Below are 21,190 nucleotides of genomic sequence, written 5' to 3'. Positions count from 1 at the left end.
TCCGGGGCGGAGTTGAGGTCGGGGGCGGGGGCGGCGTTGAATCTGGGGTCAGGGCGGCGTCCGGGGCAGGGTTGAGGTCGGGGGCGGGAGCGGCGTTGAGGTCGGGGGTCGGGGCGGCGTAGAGGGTGCGGAGAGTGCGCGGCGGCCGACGGGCGACGGCGGCGACGAGAGTGGAGAGAGTTGGATTTGGGGGAAAGTGCCGTGGGGAAGGATGAACCCCGTGGTTAAGTCAGAAGTAGCAGTAGCGCGTTCCGGGAAAAGCGCTGCTGCTATCTTAGCTACAGCGCGTTCTTTGATACACGCTACTGCTACTCCTTTCTCTTTTTTCCCTTTTTCATTTAGTTTTCTTCACATTTTATTTGTTTCCTTTCACCTTATTCTATTTCTTTCATTTTCAATTACCTTTCCATTTTCTTTCCATTTAATTTTATAACCTTTAGCAGCAACGAGTTTATATTAAAACACGCTGCTCCAAACAACGCAGCGGCAGCGCGGTTCGTCATAGATCGCTACTACTATGTGTAGCCTATGGGCTAAGCCGTGGGAATTTTAGTAGTAACGTGTGTACAGCAAGACGCGCTACTGCTAGATCTTTATCTGCAGCGCGGTTACCTCAGGCGCGCTACTGCTAATTAGCACCAGCGTGTTTTTTTGACCCACGCTACTGCTAAAGTTTTGTGTATAGGGTTTTCCCTAGTAGTGTCTGCCGCACTGACTGTTGAGGTCGATGCGTTGAAGCAGAGCCTCGAGCAGTCCGAGAACGAGCTCGGCTGTGCCAAGAAGCAGCTCGAGGACAAGGAAGGTATGTAATACCTTCTGTAATTGTATATATAAATATCTGGTTGCAAATGATGACAGGACCAACGTGAATATTTCAGGGGCCACAACCGAGGTGGCGACCCTGAAAGAAGCGCTTTCCAAGGCTGAAGACAATGCGGCCATGGAGCGCACTGAGCGAGAAAAGCAAGAGGCGCGGGTGGCGGAGGTGCGGCAAGAGCTCGATGCTCTCGTGAAGAAACATGAGAGTTTAGAGCTTGAATCGAATACTCGAGAGTCCGAGCTTGCCTCGGTACTTGAAAGCGCCAAATCTACCAAGGCCGAAGCCCAAAAAGCCCTCCAGGAGATTGAGGCGATGAAAAAGATTGCGGCGGGTAAGGCATTCTTTATGCAAAGCAAGCACGTGAAAGTAAATTACCTGTTTCTTACCCGCATCCGGAGCTCTCCAGGAGCATTCACAGATTTGCCCCGAAGTGTATCCGACGCCGCCGCATTCTACCGGGCCGAGGAAGGAAGCTCGACGGAGAAGGTGTTCTGGTCCCAGTATGCTGAGGCCGAATCCCTGGTGCCCTTGAGCGACCAGCTGAAGCAGCTGGTCGAGCTTCATAAGGCGGCTGAACAGGCCATGAAGGGCCTGATAGGCCGGCTGTGGCCTGGGGAGGCCATGCCTTTGAGCTACTTTGGGCTGGTGCGGCGGCTAGTGGATGCCTGTCCACGGCTTGAAGTCATCAAGCGCTCCGTGTGCATCGAGGGCGCCCGTAGGGCTTTTGCCCGTGCTAAAGTGCACTAGGGCAAGCTGGATGCTGAGAAGCTGGTGAAGGATGGGCCACCGGAGGGGAAGGAGCATCGCAGGCCCGAGATGTATTATGAGGGCGTCCTGAAGGGTGCCCGTCTTGTAGCGAATGAAAGTAAACTCGCTCGTGTTTATCCTGTGCGCTGAAAACTTGTTCATATGTGCTAATCAATGCTTTTTGAATTTAAAATATTACCGTTTGTGCGGTCGTTTATTAAATCTGAGAGATGCAAGTCGTCGGCTTCTACCCCCATGCCACGAGTGCTGGGGTGTTCGGGATAAACCTGAGCACTCTTGTTCCCATTCTTGGGTCCATCTAGGGAGGCGCTCAGCACAACAAACAAGGCCATCGGACTTATAATGCTTTATCACTCTCACTTAGCCATAGAATTCTATAATTTTAAATTTCGGCGAAGCCCCTAGTATTCGGAAGACCGGGTTCGGGGCGCTATCCACGCCTAGGCTGGATAAATCCAGCTCCTCGCTCTAAGCGGCATAAGTCTTTAAGGACTCGAAAAACCTCTCGAACAGCGGCCGGTCTCTCGCCCTATCATGACGGTCAGTTTTAGCTTTCTCTAATGAGGTGTTAACCTAGCTCAACTGGGGCACAATCGCAGTAGTTCTCCTAGCGCTACCTTAGCCGACATTGCGGAACGTAAGGTACCAAAACATGGGAGCCGGGCAAACCCAACTATTGACCCAAGACATGATTCGGAGCCGATGCATATAGTGCTATAAGTTCGGGGTGCCGCACTCATGAGAGTGTTCGGTCTTCTCACACCGTATTATGGGGTACTTAAGCCCCTGGTGTATTGGCCGTACCAAAGAGTACGGTTGCATAATGTCATGACTGAGCATATTTATATAAAAAATGAATGCAATAATAGACAAGAGCTATGTATTGTTATTTAAAGGGCTGCTATGAAAGCAGAACGATACAAATAGTGCGATAAGCAAGAGATGGGATTATTTGACATTTTCCCCCTCCCGGGGCAAGCTGCGAGACTTTAAGTAAGACAGGTATTTAGCTCGTTATAGAGACCACCTGGACATTTGACGTGGCTTGTTGTCCCCATGGCTGTTGCATCGTGTGTTCGGCGAGTGTATTGCCGGACAGGCCTTCCGAATAGTGGAGTCCTGAAAGTATATGTATAAAAAAGAAGAATAAGAAATGGCGAAATCGGGAGCCCCTAGTGCGGTTGAGCCGCATTCTAGGCGTGCCGTGGTTGTGCCCCTCCCCTTATGCCCATGGTATTTCCAGAGCGTAGTTATGTATGCGTGGTGCTGCTATCGCAATCTCGCGAGGGCTGGGGTTGGGGCCGCATTGCTATGCTTGCTCGGAACGTGCCAGCCAGTTTTGTTGTAGGTTACTTCGGGCGCGCTTGACGTTGTCCGGACGTTTAACAACCGGATTGGAGATTTGCCTTGAGAGGCTACTTTGTACTTCCGCCGCCAGGGCCGCCGTGTGCTCCTCTGTTCGGAGAGAGTGTTCGGTGTTTCCATTGACCGTAATGACTCCACGAGGGCCTGACATCTTGAGCTTGAGATATGCGTAGTGCGGCACCGCATTAAATTTTGCGAATGCAGTTCGTCCGAGCAAGGCGTGATAGCCACTGCGGAACGGGACTATGTCGAAGATTAAGTCTTCACTTTGGAAATTATCCGGGGATCCGAAGACCACTTCGAGTGTAACTGAGCCTGTACAGCTGGCTTCTACACCTGGTATGACACCTTTAAAGGTTGTCTTTGTGGGTTTAATCCTTGAGGGATCTATACCCAGTTTTCGCACTGTATCCTGATAAAGCAGGTTCAGGCTGCTGCCGCCGTCCATGAGGACTCTAGTGAGGTGAAATCCGTCAATGATTGGGTCTAGGACAAATGCGGCGAATCCGCCGTGACAAATGCTAGTGGGGTGGTCCTTTCGATCAAAAGTGATCGGGCAGGAGGACCATGGGTTGAACTTTGGGGCGACTGGCTCCAACGCATAGACATCCTTGAGAGCATGCTTCCGCTCCCTTTTGGGGATATGGGTTGCGTAAATCATGTTCATCGTCCACACTTGTGGGGGGAAGCCCTTCTGTCCTCTATTGTTCTGCGGCCGGGGCTCCTCCTCGTCATCGCTATGCAGCCCCTTTTCTCTGTTTTCGGCACTTAACTTGCCTGCCTGCTTGAACACCCGACAATCCCTGTTGGTGTGATTGGCTGGTTGTTCGGGGGTGCCGTGTATCTGGCATGAGCGATCGAGTATCCGGTCTAAACTGGATGGGCCCGGAGGATTTCTTTTGAATGGCTTCTTCCGCAGACCGGGTTTAGAGCCTCTGAATCTGGCATTAACTGTCGTATCCTCAGTATTATCGCCGTTAATGCGGCGCTTGTGCTTGTTACGACGTGACCTGCCATTGTTGTCCTTGGTATCTGAGTTACCAGGGCTCTTGGTGATGTTATTGCTACGAGCTAGCCAGCTGTTTTCTCCCGCGCAAAAGGGGATCATGAGTGTCGTGAGGGCTGGAATAGATTTCGTCTTTTCCTATCCTAGGTGCCGGGCGAGCCATTCATCTCGGATGTTGTGCCTGAAGGCTGCAAGAGCCTGTGCATCCGGACAGTGGACTATTTGATTTTTCTTGGTTAGGAACCGCGTCCAGAATTGTCTGGCCGATTCCTCTGGCTGCTGAATTATGTGGCTTAGGTCGTCGGCGTCTGGTGGTCGCACATAAGTGCCCTGGAAGTTGTCAAGGAATGCGGATTCCAGGTCCTCCCAGCAACTAATTGACTCTGCTGGCAGGCTGTTAAGCCAATGCCGAGCTGGTCCTTTAAGCTTGAGCGGTAGGTATTTGACTGCGTGTAGATCATCACCACGGGCCATGTGGATATGAAGGAGATACTCCTCGATCCATACCGCAGGATCTGTTGTGCCATCGTATGATTCGATGTTTACGGGTTTAAAACCCTCGGGGATTTGATGATCCATTACTTCGTCTATGAAGCATAGTGGGTGTGCAGCGCCTCTGTACTGGGCTATATCGCGAAGTAGCTCGGATGAGCTTTGTCTGTTGTGTTCGGCCTGGCCGTATTTGTCATATCTGGCGTGACGGTTATCGTCACATGACGTGGGGTGCCCATGCGATTCGTAGATCGATCTTGTTTGCCTTGCCTTATCCTCCAATATGTCTCGCAGGTCTAGTGTGTTTCCCCGTGCTCTGGTATTTTTTGAGCGGCGCCGGGGTGCGGCTTGAGTTGAGGGCCGAAAGGCCTCTCTGTCGCGGCCACGGGGTGGCCGATCGGCCGCATCATACGCTGGTGATGTAGGTTTAGTTGCTTCCTCCTCTAGTTGGGGTAGCAGCCTGCACTTTGGGTAGATTTTGGAGGGGCGTTCGAGTTTGTACTCTTCGGTCGCCAGGACTTCAGTCCATCTGTCGGCTAGCAAATCTTGGTCAACTCTAAGTTGCTGCTGTTTTTTCTTGAGGCTGCTTGCCGTGGCCATAAGCCTGCGTTTGAAACGCTCTTGTTTGATGGGATCCTCTGGCACGACAAATTCGTCGTTGTTGAGGCTTGCCTCATCTTCGGAGGGAGGCATATAATTGTTGCCCTCGACCTTCGTGTAAGCCGCTCTCTCATGAGGGCTGGCTTCTCCGTCCTCCTATGCTGAATCCTGCTGGAGGGGGTTGTCTTTGGCACTCTCTGGGGTGTTGTTATCTCCAGCGCCGGACTCGCCGTTTTTGCTTTGGCGGGATTTAGAGCGGCGCCGCTGACACCGGCGCTTAGGTTGTTTCTTGGAGGGGTCATCCTCCGTTTTTTCATTGCCATTCCCTGCTTTCGGGGTGTCCACCATGTATATGTCATATGATGTGGTGGCTTTCCAGTGCCCTATAGGTCCTGGTTCTTGGTCTTCTCCTTCATCGGCGTCCATACCGTCGATATCTTCGGAGTCGAAGTCGAGCATGTCGGTTAAATTGTCGACAGTGGCTACGAAGTGGGTGGTGGGTGGGATTCGAATTTCTTCGTCATCCGCATCCCAACCTTGCTAACCATAGTCCGGCCAGGGCTCTCCTGACAAAGAGAGAGACTTTAGTGAATTCAGGATGTCGCCAAAGGGCGAGTGCTGAAAGACGTCCGCGGCGGTGAAGTCCATGACCGGAGCCCAATTGGGTTCGATCGGAAGGGGTGCGGAAGATTTGGAGTCTAGAAAGGAGTCCGACACCTTGGAGTCACAGGCCTCACAAAGGACTAGGCTGGTATTCGGCTCGATCGCCATAGAGATTGCAGCTTCCGGGGCCGCGTTCAACCGTCCGTCCCCGATTGGCGCGGTCGGCTCCGAGCTAAGGGTTGGATCAGACACCTGAGCGGCGGTCTGAGCGCTGTCCAGCGGCAGAGCTAGATCATGCCCATCGTGACAGTGCGGTGCGCTTGGCCGTGGCTCGAATCCGTCGAAGATCAAGTCCCCGCGGATGTCAGCCATGTAGTTTAAACTTCCAACTCTGACCTGATGGCCAGGGGCGTATCTTTCGATCTGCTCCAGATGGCCAAGCAAATTGGCCCGCAGTGCGAAGCCACCGAACACGAAGATCTGTTCGGGGAGAAAAGTCTCACCCTGAACCGCGTCGTGCTTGATGATCGAAGAAGCCATCGGGCCTGAAGGTGACGACACAGAGGAACTCTCAATGAAAGCACCAATTTCGGTGTCAAAACTGGCGTATCTCGGGTAGGGGGTCCCGAACTGTGTGTCTAGGCGGATGGTAACAGGAGACAGGGGACACGATGTTTTTACCCAGGTTCGGGCCCTCTCGATGGACGTAAAACCCTACTCCTTCTTGATTAATATTGATGATATGGGTAATACAAGAGTTGATCTACCACGAGATCAGAGAGGCTAAACCCTAGAAGCTGGCCTATGGTATGATTGTTGTCCGTCCTATGGACTAAAACTCTCCAGTTTATATAGACACCGAAGAGGGCTAGGGTTACACAGAGTCGGTTACATTGGGAAGAGATCTTCATATTGTATCGCCAAGCTTGCCTTCCACGCCAAGGAAAGTCCTATCCGGACACGGGACGAAGTCTTCAATCTTGTATATTCATAGTCCGGGAGTCCGGCCAATGGTCATAGTCCGGCCATCCAGACACCCCCTAATCCAGGACTCCGTCAGCCGATCTTTCACGTTTGGAGTGGATCCTACGGGGAAACACGAAGAACGCGCAGAAATCACACTGGAAAACACGGGGAGAAACGAGAGAATCACTAAACCGACATGTAATCGATCACACAACGGCTAGATCACCGAACACATAAGGTAGCACAAGATTCAAAATCAACAAAGGAAAGATACAAAGGTAGCCGTTCTTCTCCGTGAGGAGGTCTTGAGGGTCTTCCCTTGAAGGGGTCTTGAATCCGCTTGGGGGATCTTCTCCGAAGAGGTCGTGAGCTCCTAGGAGAAGTAACCAAGTGGATGAGCAAGGCTCTCACACAAAATATGAGCGAAACCAATGCTAAGTCTCAAATTGAGGAGGAGGAGTCCTATATATAGGCTAGGGGGCGAAGGGGTACATGGGCTCAGCCCAACACGCGCGCGCAGGCGCTGGCCGGATGATCCGGGCTGGTCCGGATGATCCGGGTGGAGGCCCAGATGAGCAGGAGACACAACAGGTGGTGGTGCAGGTCCGGATGTCCGGCTGGGGGTCCGGATGTCCGGGCAGGGTCCGGATGATCCGGGACGGGGTCCGGATGATCCCGCTTCAGGTGGGAGCTTCGGGTGTCTTCGGGGCGAGTTAGTCGGATCGTCCAGGACGGGGTCCGGATCATCCGGGCTCTGTCCGGATCGTCCGGGCCGCCGTCCGGATTGTTCGGCCAGTCTGGGACTTGGCGCTTTTCCTCTCCGTCTTCACGCATATCTTCCGCTTCCGGTTCTCCTTGCTTCCTAGCTTCTCTATGGTTAACTCCTTTGTACCTGAGTATGCATAGCGCTTCCATTTGAGGTAGTAACCATGTCTCATGTTAATCGAAAGGGAGTTGTGAGAGGAGTGATGTCACCTCGGTTTCAAGAGCTCTTGCATGTGTGCGAGTCATAGGTCCAAGTGGTGTTGTAGGGGATGTAGATGCGTCCATGGGGATGATCGTGGGATGCTCCACATCAATAATCATCCTTGATGTAATATCGTTCCCAAGATGCATGCATCAAACACTTAGCATAAGGAGCAGCAAAGGAAGGATCATTCGCATACAAGTCTTTTATGTGCTCAAAGCCAGTAATATTCAACTCAAGTTTAGTGACAAGCGTGCATATGCGGGAGAGGGCATCCGCAACTACATTTTCCTTACCCTTAATGTACTTGATCACATAGGGGAAAGATTCAATAAATTCACTCCATTTGGCATGACACTTGTTTATTTTAGTTTGTCCTTTCAAGTACTTAAGCGTTTCATGATCGGTATGGATGACAAACTCATGAGGTCTGAGATAATGTTCCCAAACATGTAGCACACACACTAAAGCATACAATTCTTTGTCATAGATGGGATAGTTAAGTTGAGCACCGGAGTGTTTTTCACTAAAATATGCAATGGCTTGTTTTTGTTGCATCAAAACTCCGCCAATTCCGGTACCACCTGCATCACAATGAACCTCAAAAGTTTTGTCAAGGTTGGTTAAAGCAAGAATCGGAGTAGGATTAAACAAAGATTAGATGATGCGAAGCATCCCTCGCTCATCCCCATGGACGTACCTACATATCCCTCAACCCCACTTGAACCCATGACAAGAGCTCGAGTGATGCAGAGCATCCTACGGACATCACCATGTTAAGAGTCTGTTTGGCAAGTGACACGTGCAACATCTACTTCGCATACACAAAGGTGAATCTTCTCCTTTACACTTTCTCACTTGACCCCTTTAAGGATGGTGTACTACTTGACACTTCTCCCGCATGCATGCATAGGTATTGTCAAAGCTTCACGGATGTCAAGGAGGAGTGCAAGCGCCAAGGAATGACTACACCGTCCGCGAGGGAAGCGTGGAAGAGAAGATGGAAGAAAGGAGAAGAAGGCAGAGCAGCCGCAGGAGCCAGGCCGGACATCCGGACCGCCGTCCGGATCATCCGGGCTCAGCTGGATCATCTGGGTCCCCTTCTGGATCATCCGAATAACTGTGTACGAAGACACCCGAAGGCCTCGTGTGAAGCCGGATCATCCGGGTCCCCTCCCGGATCATCCGGACGATGGCCGGATTATCTGGACCCCCATCCGGATCATCCGAGCTTTGCCTGCATGCATGCCTCTGGGCCGAGGCCCATGTACCCATTCCGCCCCATCACTTACCTGTTCGTTGCCTAGACTATAAATAGACCTCCTACTCCCCATTTTGAGGGTTAGCAAAGTGATAGCTCATTTGTATGTGAGCTTTGCACCTACTCTTCTCTTGAGAGAGAGAGAGACCACCACTCCCATGGAGTTCAAGACCTCCATGTGAGAAGATCCTGCGAATATCATCAAGACCTCCTCATGGAGAAGACCATGAAGACCTCCTCTTGGAGATGAACTCTATCTTGTATCTTTCCTTTTGTTGTTCATGTACGCTTGTGGATCTTGTGTGTTTGATTGTCTAGCGGATGTGGATTGGACTTGTTCTCGAGTGTTTCCCCTTGTGATTTCTCCCCGTTCTTCCCCGTGTTCTTCGTGTTCTTCGTAGGGATCCGCTCCAATCGTGAAAGATCGGCCTCTAGGGTTCTACCCTACATCATATTGGTATCATGAGCCACGTTAATCACGGTTTTAGAGCCCCTACCCTTTGTTTACTAGCTTGATTTTGTTAATTTCGTCCTAAATCGGAAAAACCCCACCAACAATAGCCCCCATTTTTTTGTGATTTGTTGGTTTTGATGATGTTTTGTTGATTTTGATCCATGGATTTTCTTGGTTTCGAGTGGATCTAGCATCTCCCCAAGTTTCCTGATAGAGGCAAAGGTGTCCCGTCTTTCGACGAGATGGTGGCTATCGTTTTGGTGGAAGTCGACTTTGACGATACGACTACGAACGTGCGAGGACGTCGCGCCTTAGCAATCGCTAAACCAACTCCGAGAGGTTATTGACCATGTCGGAGCACGATCAACCTAACCGCGAAGGTCTATTTCCTGTAAGCAAATGAAGAACAAGTTACAATCTGGATATTGCTAATAACAGAGGAAAGCTTTTTTAGTGAAGGTGGGGTTCTGTGACACCTTTGTCTGGTTGTTGAACACAAACGAAGTACGCGAAGTTGCAGCTATGGAAAACTTTTAATCTAAACAAAACCCAAAGTCTAAACGGTGCCCTAAGGGCTGTATATATGGACGAACAGGGGGGAATTTCGTGGCCCTTGGTGGAGGGGTCCAAAATCAACCCTGTCTCTTGTTTCCCCACACATACAGACTCTAAAAATAGCCTATACTTATGTATTTCGAAATTACATGGGCCTGGGCCAATAATAAGGTGACGCAGCACCTAGAATATCCTCGGGACGAAATTTATGAAGTGGCATCTTGTATATTTCGTCCAAGGCTTCATGCACCGATTATGGTGGCTTCAAAGTCCTGAAATCATCACTTGTAACTCCGTTCTTGTTCCCCTTGCGCATGCCATCATCTTCATGCTTGTTCTCGCTCCAATGTTCATCCTTCTCGAAGCTAGGCCCTTCATTTGTAAGCAAAACAAATGTATCCAATTTAGGCAGCATCATATTCTCATGAACATTAGAATCATTACCAAGAAACGAAAGTACCTGATAATTTAATTGGCGTGCGCGAGCTCTAGTAATTGGTCCAGTATATGTAGCAGTAGGGGCAGTAGGTGATGTAGGGTGGATCCCTATGGGGCCGATCTTTCACGTTTGGAGTGGATCCTACGGGGAGGCACGAAGAACACGCGAAAAACATAGGGGAAAACACGGGGAGAAACAAGAGAATCACTCAACTGACAAGTATCGATCACACAAGGGCTAGATCACCGAACTCATAAAGTAGCACAAGATTCAAAATCAACAAAGGAAAGATACAAAGGTAGCCGTTCTTCTCCGTGAGGAGGTCTTGATTGTCTTCCCTTGAAGGGGTCTTGAATCCGCTTGGGGGATCTTCTCCGAAGAGGTCGTGAGCTCCGAGGAGAAGTAACCAAGTGGATGAGCAAGGCTCTCACACAAAATCTGAGCTAAACCAATGCTAACCCTCAAAATGGGGAGGAGGAGGTCTATTTATAGTGCTAAGCCACGAAGGGGTAAGTGAGGGGCGAAGGGGTACACGGGCCTCGGCCCAAGTCATGCGCGCAGGCAAGGCCGGATGATCCGGACGGGGTCCCGGATGATCCGGGCGTCGGGGGTCCGGATGATCCTGCTTCGGTAGAAGCCTTCGAGTGTCTTCACCGCAGTTACCCAGGCGATCCGGGGGAGGGTCCAGATGATCCGGACGGCGGTCCGGATGTCCGGCCTGGCTCCAGCAGCCGCTCCGTCTTCTTCTTTCTTCTCCTCTTCCATGCTTGGCCTTGGTCCTTGGATTCTCCATGATCATCTCCGTTGTACCTGAGTATATGCAAGGTCCATGCATGAGGTAGTAGCCATGTCTCACATGCGGAAAGTGACGGTTCGAAGAGGAGTGAATTCACCTTGTGTCCAATGGCATATGTTCGAGGTCTCGTCAAATGTCTTTTGGGGACTTGGAGAGTAGTCGGAGTGTACATGGGGATGAACATGGGATGCTCCGCATCGTCTCCCCCCCCCATCTTGGGAAAGATCCAACCGCGGATTGTGATCCTCATCACCATGGAAACGGGTGTCGTGGACTGACTTGTAGTGGGACGTAGGTGAAGGCATTGCGCAATCCAAGTACTCCAAGGTGTCTCCGGTATGTGGTACATGCAAAATGAGAAAACACAAAGTACACCTGGAAATACAATGGTTGGCACGCACAAAGTGTCCATCAATTAAGCATGAGTCCGTGCGAAGGGATAGTGCATGACAAAGCGCATGAAGCTTATCAAGATGATATAGAATGATATGCAAAGCATTCATGGTATAATTAGCATGGTGCACAAAGCGACAAATTCTACCATTGTGCAAAATGATGTCATAGAGGGACGGTTCATCAATAGCATGAATATGGCAATGGATGCTCAATATGTGTAAGTTATCATGCAATTGATGGTGGACAATATGATCATGATGTATGAATATGCCGTCAAGGAACATCACAACAAATTTGCTAAGGAAATGTGCAAGATCATATATCATGGATGACATGGAAATAGATGCAACAAGACAAGCATAATGTGAGTCAATCCATGCATGGGGTGCAAACTTGTGGTGAGTATGATATGTCCATCAAACATGACATGTATGAGCACAATCAACAAATATGGAGGTGTTGGTGTACCAATGCTCGATATCGTGGCATGAGTGGAATTCCGAAGATGCATCCAGTAAGTGCGAGTGCTCCTCAATGTGTAGGTTTATGGAGCCAATCTCCAATGTCGCTCCTCCGTTCACGAGATGTATCATGTAGACAACAAGAAGGAAACAACAATGGAAGAGTGACCCATCCAATATGCGTACTTGAGGATGTCTCAAAGGGAAGGAGTTCACCTATGTCTCATGACGGCAATTCCTTGTGAATCCTTCAAAACTAAAGAACATGACAAACACTCGGAAAAACAAGTGAGGTTAGCGGAAGTGCAAAACATATCATTCGTGTGGTAAGATACCCAACAAGTGTATGCATCATGCTCATCGTAAGAAAGTACAAGGGAGCATTTCATAGTATGGAGGCATATGATGTAAGAACAACCAAATACAAGAGGCTCAATCAAATAAGTATGCATCACAAGTGATGTGTCCAAGTCTCTAAGATCAATAAGCATAGTATGGTTGCACTCAATACAAGTGGATATGAAAGAGGCAACATTACAAGAGACAGTGATCAAGATTTATTATGTGAGAGGCATGAGTATATATGTCATCAACCCAAGAAAGCTAGTAATAGTGGAACATGGGTGATGCAACATAGCAAGCAATCATAGCGATCAAGTCAAGCAAGCTAGTAGTGCGAAGATGCAACATACTAGGAGGAGTCATGGCAAGCATGTCATTGGTGCAAATAGTGTGCAAGAATAATTCACATGACATATCACAAGCATGAAAGCAAGATAAGAGGAAAATAGCATGAATGTATTGGTGAGAAGCCATATGTGAATAGCAATGGGTCATCATGACTCTCCCAACACAACAAGCATCAATAGCATGGGGCAAAAAGAAATCATGGTAATAGCAACAAGTATCTCCACCAAGCATGCAAATACACATGGAAGTAGGATAATGGTCAATCATGGGTAGATGCAAGCAAAGGGTCACAATTGCATGGCAAAGGCATAGAAGCAAGCATAACATGCAAAGTGAACACAATAGTATGGGCATAAGGTGACAAGTGGTAAATAGCCCACAACCGTGTGAGAGCCAAGTAGAAGAGATGCACATAGTCGATGCGCGAAGAGAACGGTGGTAAGGAAAGTCCATGGGATCCCAAAGCATCGTTGCTCTCAAGAGCTCGTTTCGTCAACTCTTGGGATTGAGAGGTTGACGAGTATATGTGAGTACCTACACAAAACAAAGGCAAAGGAAAAATTGTGTGTGTGTGATATATGTACACATCATCCATCATGATGCACACATGCATGTGTCGGTTAGCACAAAATAGCCAATGCTCAAATAAATGAGATGCGCGATATAGAAACATGTCATCCATCATGAGAGGTTTGTTATGATGTATGTCATAATGGAGACTCAAAGGATGTAATACATCACGAGCAATATCTAGAGCATTGTTATTCATGCAAAGTATGGAATGCATCAAAATCTCTAAATATGTATGAGGAAACTATGGGGGTCTCCTCATGAGCATGAGTAGGAACATCACATGGACAATATTGACAACATCCAAAACAATGCATATTTGGAACAATGTGATCATGGCATGGCATAGTAGATGAATTGGGAAAATCATGTAAAGGAAGCATGGCAATATCATCACCTGAAAAACAAAAGCCAATGACCATCATCTCGTCATATATGCCATAAGTGCAAATAGGATTTATTTTAATGGGGCATGCATAGTTACTATGTTGAGATTGTAAAGATGCAATATGGGAGATCTCACTCATAGCATATGACAAGTTCAATGGATTGTCAAACATGATGTGACCAAAAGAATTTTCACATGATATCCTATGGAGCATAGCATCACAACTAGGAAACTCAACATGCTCATCATCATATTCATCATAAATAGGTAAGTGAAGGCATGAAGAAGTCTCACTAGCATGAAGCATGGCAATAGGTGGATCAACATCATGCAAGCAATCATTGGTAAGAGAGTCCACTAGTGGGACAAGAGAAGCACCATCACCTATGTTACCTTTGGAGTGTCGCTCAAGTGTAGTAGGTGAGGTGTTGAATATCCACTCGTTGTCATCTTCATCTTGATTGAACCATGTGGGGGGTGCATCATCATCGACCATGGCCATCGGTTTTCCATTGGAGGGATGGACTCGTCGAGGGTAGGCATGTCGTCATGTAGGAGACCTAGCACCAAAGAAGAAAACACATTAGGAGTAGAGGTTAAGTCGTTAGAAATCAAAGTGGCCTCACATGCCGTGTAAACTACCTCACTCTCTAATTGTTGTGGCTCACTCACTCACTCAAGGATGCACTCACTCATATGGCTGGTGGAGTCACTCAAATGGCGCTCAACCTCACATAGTATGTGTGGGATGCTCTCATGTGTGGGGCTAGTAGTGGTCACACTCATCCTCTCATAGGAAATGCTCTCAATGTCACGTATGGTGGAGTCACTCATGTCACTCATGGGATGGTGTCTCTCCTCACATGACAAATGGGGCATCTTGACATATGTGGGTGTCGGCGAGATATAGGTGCAAATGTCTCCATGCGCGGTCGCGTAGCTTGACTCAGAGTATGAGTCCAATATGGGCGACGTCTTCATGTTGTTAAAGAGGTTCACGCTTGTCGCCGTAGTCGAAGGGGATGGCCCTTGCTCAACCGTCTTGTCACCGTCTTGGTGTGGGAGGCCCATATGATGTGGCACCTCATAGCTCGTCTCCATGACCGAAGGGAATTTCCCATGCTCGGCCATCTTCCTTGAGGGGCTTCCGAAGATGGAAGTGTCGCCCTCACTCGTAGGTAGTCGCCTTGGACTTGATGAAGTCATTGTAGGCGTACTCGTGGGTAGTAGGCGAAGATGCCGTACTTCCAAAGGCGAAGATGCCTTGATAGCACTTGGCGAAGATGCCAAAGTGGTTGTTGTAGCCATAGCACCGTCTTGGTGGTGGTCGTCTCGCGGTATTCTCTTTTGCTCATGAAGCTTGGACTTGGCATGAAGTATGGCTTGTTTGGACTTGTGCATTTGTGCTTGTGGAGCATCTTCATGATGATGATGTCGTTGTGGTGCTTGAGCTCGTAGGCGTTCGTCGTCGTCGTGCACATGTTCCTTGGAGGTGACTTGGCCTTCATGACGATGTGGATCACGAACGTGATGATGGTCGCCATGTAGATGTGGATGAGGATGATTTGCACTTGCATCTTTTTCGCGCTCCGAAGACTTGTGGCATGAATGTCGCCGCCTTTAAGATGACGAAGGGGAAGAAGACTTGATCAAGGCTCTAATCTCCTCCATCCTTGCATCTTGCTCCTCTTTATGTGCGAAAAGCTTCTTGTCGATGTAGTCCCTTTTCCTTGCTTCGGAGTGACGAATGTCGATGGAGATGTTCTCGATGCGCTCTTGTAATCATGATTGTGCGCCTTGCATTTGTCGTTGTAGATCGAAGATGGACGCTTTGGAGATGTAGTTGTTCACGCAGTCATTGTTGTTGTAGACCGGAGATGAAATGCCTTGCCTATCCATCACAAGACTCGAGCAAATATGAGTGGGAGAAAGAGAAGAACTTATACCAATGTACCTTGACTGATGTTGACAATGAATCAAGTTTACTCAAATGCGGACAATGAAAATCACTATTGGTACCAATCCTTGTCGGTTCTCACACCTACACAAGTAAAGCTTATGGAGGAGCTCGGTGAGGATAGTGGCACAAAAATTTAATGCAAAATGTTACCAAGAGTCAATAATGTTGAAAGAGATTCACAAATTTGCAAGCGAAACAAGTAGACCAATAGCAATGAATTGCACACGGAAACACACACACGGATAGATAAATGGGGTCGTGCAACCAAAGAATGAGCACAAAATGTGGAATCCACGGAAAACGCTCGTGTTGCACAACTCAGGAGAGACGCTAGCACGATTGCTCAATAGGCGGATACGACAGTGCACAACCTATAAGATGCAAAATGTAGTGACTACTGTCCCAGGTATGCTATTATGTATGGTTTCCGGTGTTTCTCTCAAGATGATCCAAGATGATCGGATATGACAATCTTATATGCAATGTGGTATGATGCTATGGCACTTGCTTACAAGCTCTTTGCTCTTTCTCTTTTGCTTAAAAGCTTTATTTCTTTTTTTTCTATGGCCACTTTTGCACAATGCACAAACCAAGATAGCAATTGTGTATATGCGGGAACAAACTTGTGACACAAGATATGATAGCAATATATGCACCACGATGATATGGTATGTACGCTATGGGAAGTATGATCACTAATGTGCACAAGTAACGTTGCCGGCAATACTCAAATGGCTAGTCTCGATAGGCAAGCAACGCAAAAGTAAGGCTAGGGGTTAACAATGCAATGTCAAGGGGAATATACAATGGAGGGATACCACGATACCAAGATGATATGGAGGTTACCGTCCTTGGCGATGATGATTGGCGGTGTTCTTGATGTAGAAACCAAACTGATGGAGTCTCGTCCCTAAGTAGCTGAAACACCTTAGGAAATGGAAAAACCGTGAACTCAAAATCTCAAATGTCAAATGTCAAAATGGTGGTAGCGGAAAGCGGTGGTGGTGTTGCACTAGGCAATGCGGAAGTGGAATGATGGGCTATAAACATGTCGGAGTTGAAGTTGCTGTCCCTAAGTAGCCGAAACACCTTAGGAGACACAAGCCACAACTCAAATAAGCTCAAACAAAATTGGGTTAAGTTTGGTTGTCGGAAGTGTATGGTGGGCACGGTTATGTGGAAGTGGTGGTGGTGGTTGATGAAGAAGCAATTGTCCCTAAGTAGCCAAAACACCTTAGGAGGCTCGAATCACTACTCAAGCAACCACTGATGCTATGGGGAACAAAATGGGTTAGGTTTCGGAAGTCGGTGGTGGTGTAGCGAACGATGTCATGGAAGCCCTAGGCAAAGATGCCAAAGTTCCAAATATTTGATTGAGTCAAATGATATTGGTGGTATTTTTGTGGGATGGGGGATGTCAATAGCTTTAAAACGAGCTAAAGAACGTCAAAATCGGACTCCGGATGAATTAGTTATGGCCGAAACAAGATTTCAGCCGAGTCAGTTTCAGGGTTAACCGGACATCCGGGAGGAGGTCCAGCTCATCCGGGCTATGTCCGGACGATCCGGGAGTACATCCGGATGATCCGGGTTCGTCAGCTCCGGTTCGGGAATTCGGGCGCGTGGGTTATCCAGACGTTCGGGAGAGGGTCCAGCTGATCCGGGAGGTGTCCGGATGATCCGGGAGAAGGTCCGGATGATCCGGGCAGGTCAAACTGCTCGGGATTTCCTCTCGGGGACGAATTTTTGGGCGGAAATGGATGATTTTCGGAGCAAAATTTGATGGATTTCGTGGATGGAAGGTGGGGAAACTTGGGGAGATGCTAGATCCACTTGAAACCAAGCAAATCCACCGATCAAAATCAACAAAATATCATCAAAACCAACAAATCAACAAAATTTTGGGGCTATTTTTGGTGGGGATTTTCGGATTTAGGACTAAATCAACGAAATCAAAACCAACAATTCAGAGATGCAAAGTTCAGTAAATGCTCAATGACGGTACTGAGCTGGTCCTAGGCTAGACCGTGCTAGAGACGCAAGCCTAGAACACTAACAAAATCACGGCGCTGCACGTAAACAAGGGAGAAGCACACTCTGGAATTTATTTTGTACTTGGTTTGCCTAGAACTCAAAATGGAAAGGATTCCGTATTTGTTGTTGCGGACCGATTTTCTAAGATGGCACATTTCATTCCTTGCAACAAGATAGACGATGCTTCACACGTTGCAAATCTCTTTTGTAGGGAAATCTTACGCCTCCATGGAGTACCAAAGAAAATCGTCTCCGACCGCGACGTCAAGTTCTTGAGTTACTTTTGGAAGACGCTACGCGCCAAGCTCGGAATCAAGCTCTTTTTCTCATCCGCATACCATCCTCAAACCGACGGGCAAACGGAGGTGACGAACCGGACACTATCCACTCTACTTCGCGTGTTGATCAAGAAGAACATCAAGGAATGGGAGGCGTGTCTACCCATCGCCGAGTACGCCTACAACCGTGCAAGACACTCGACTACCGACAACTCCCCCTTCGAGGTCGTCTACGGCTTCAACCCGTTGTCCCTGTTGGACATTCTACCTCTTCCTCTACAAGAGCGCACCAACATGGATGCGAGTCTACAAGCAAGCTACATCAAGAAGATGCATGAAGATACAAGGAACATCATCGAGCGCCAAGTACAACGACTAGAGAGCAAGCTCAACGTCAACAAGCAACCCATGATCTTCAACATTGGCGATCTCGTGTGGCTACACCTTCGCAAGGACCACTTCCCCAACGAACGCAAGTCCAAACTTCTCCCTCGAGCCGATGGACCCTTCAAGGTGCTAGCACGCTACAACGACAACGCCTACAAGGTTGAACTCCCACGAGACAAGTACAACATGAGCGACATCTTCAACGTCAAAGACCTTTCACCTTACCATTGTGATAAAGATTTAGATCCGAGGTCGGATCTTTCCCAAGGGAGGGGTGATGATATGGAGCTGTTTCGCGACGTGGAGGTAGTTGTTGTTGTTGCTCGGCGGAGGGCTGTTTCGCGACGTGGAGGTAGTAGTAGTTGTTGTTGTTTGTTGCAGAGGTGCGGCAGGTGCAGCCGGTGGAAGACGCGCAAGCAGTTCATTAAATCTGTTATCGAGCTTTGTTTCGAACGTCTTCTCAAGGCCAGTGATATTCTCCATGGCCTCTTCAAAATTGTTCAGCACATCTTGCACCTGTTCAGTCATCATTTGCTGAAACTTATCATGAAGCTCCTTGTTCGTTAAGTTCTCCCAGTCAATCTCGTCGGCTTGTGATCCTGGCATGGTTAGCAGCAATAGAAACACACAAGAATATGATCCTACAAACTACTAACAAGTGGTGGTGGTGGGTGTCACAAATCCGTCAAGCAAAACTCAAATTCTTACCAGTTCTTACCCAGCAGGAGGCGGTGATTGGCAACCGTTGTAGTCAAAACTCTCAAAGCTTGGATAGAGCGATTACCAGGGAGAGTCAAACACACGACGTAGATGTATGTGGAGCTGGGAAGGCTTATAATATGGTAGCAAAAATGATCAGCAATAATCAATTCAGAGATGCAAAGTTCAATAAACGCTCAATAACGGTACTGAGCTTGTCCTAGGCTAGACCGTGCTAGAGATGCGAGCCTAGAACACTAACAAAATCACGGCGCTGCACGTAAACAAGGGAGAAGCACACTCTGGAATTTATTTTTTTCACTCTTTTTTTTGCGCTCTGATTTTTTTCTTTGCACTCTGCTTTAAACCCTTCCCAGGTCAAACTGACAGGATGGGCATGAAATTGTTTTGACATTTTTTTTCCGGAAATCAGGGCAACGACGATGAAAAAGTGCGACAAAAAATCACTATGATGGCGAGTGTCTCAAAACACTCCCTGGGACCTAAAAATAGGATAGGGAAAAAATATTTTTGGTCGCCGAAATTTTGGCCTAATTTTTCTTTTTTCCGAAACCTACTCAGGCAAGGAAACACGAATCGGAAATTAGATGGATCTCGAAATAAACCTAATATGCAAGAACTCGGATTGGTGGTGGATATATGGTGGTGGTATATGGAAGCGGTGGTGGTATATGGCAGCGGTGGTGGTAGCGGTGGTAGTATATGGATATGGATCGGTGGTGGTATATCGATACAGATTGGTGGTGGTATATGGATACGGATTCGGAGTGGTGGTGGTAGGCCGCAGGGGCGATGATGATGGTGTGGTGGTGGCGTGACAAATTATGACCAGAACTCGAAACTCTAAAAGACTAGACGCTAAGACCAGCAACTTGACGCGACGACGCAACCGCAAATTCAACAAAGCAAAATACTGAAAAGACTATGCAAAGGCTCAGACTAGTTCGGATAGGATGAACTAACCCTAATTTTTTGTTGGCTTTTTCCGTGGTGTCATGGAATTGTCACGTCAGATGTCCTCGTGAAAGGACTTAGTTGTGGAGCCATCGCAACTAGGAAGCTTGAAGGGGTTAATCGGGAGAAAGGACACGAGAGGTTTATACTAGTTCGGCCCCTTACGGTGAAGGTAAGGCCCACGTCTAGTTGGGTTGATATTGATTGATGTTTCGATGGCCAGGGAGCGAGATATGCTATGCCCGGCTCTCGATGAGTTGTTTCTTGCCCTAAGCCGTCGGCGGGTCATCCCCTTATATACACAGGTTGACGCCCTGCGGCTGACGGAGTCCCGACCGGCTTATAAACAGTGTCCGGCTCGGTGACTAGTTAAATCTACCTTACGATACAAGTCATGCCATTATGGCGGTTTTACTACGACGGGCCTTAAGTCGCCTGTGGGCCTTAAACCCTTTACTGAACCGCCATCTTCATGCTTGGTCTTGGGCTTCTTTCTGGTGAGTCTTCTTTGCGTAACCCGGCCCCTCCTGGGCGACTTACACAAATAGTTATATCCCCAACATTAGGCCCCAGATTGATTTGAACCGGTTCATGTCAATCTTAAAATACCTTAAGAAATAAATCTTCAACCTTCTGCATGTGCAAAATGTTTTCTTTAACCCGCCATGACGTCATCTTTTGGATCTGCGTTAACCCGCCGTGACGTCATCTTTAATTAAATTCCTTCTTTATTCCACCGTATCCTCCAACGGATCTTTGCCTTTACTGACCCTTCCAAAAACCGAGGCATCGGGGCTGCTGGATAATAATCTTTATCTCCTCGTTTTTCATGCCGTCTCAGTCAGTCCTTCCTTATAAATAGGCACGACCTAGGTCTTCTCTATTCTCCCCCTTCGGTCATCTTCTTCCTCTCACTGTCCCTCTGCCGCTCGAGCTCCGCCGCCGCCGCTGTCGCAGATCTCCTTGTCCTCTCCAACTCAGGCTGCTGCATCAACCTGATTTGACCAGAGAAACGTGTCGAACCTCCGCAACAAACTGCATCTGTAAGTTTCCTCTTGTTCCTCAGATCTGCATTAGGACCCTCAAGCTCTTTGGTGTTCTTCGCTGTTCGTCAGGCCCCCTCGTAGATTTCATTACCACCGCTGTTTTTTTATCTTGAAGATGGTATAAACCTGATGCGGTAGTTATTTCGCACCCATTTCAAACACAAATAGATCCCTTTCCATCGTACATAGGTCCCGTTCAAACCCTTGAGCTTCA

The sequence above is a fragment of the Triticum dicoccoides genome, chromosome 3B (assembly GCF_002162155.2).
Source record: "Triticum dicoccoides isolate Atlit2015 ecotype Zavitan chromosome 3B, WEW_v2.0, whole genome shotgun sequence".
In the NCBI taxonomy this organism is placed as follows: Eukaryota; Viridiplantae; Streptophyta; class Magnoliopsida; order Poales; family Poaceae; genus Triticum; species Triticum dicoccoides.
Note: the sequence above shows the minus strand (reverse complement) of the source record.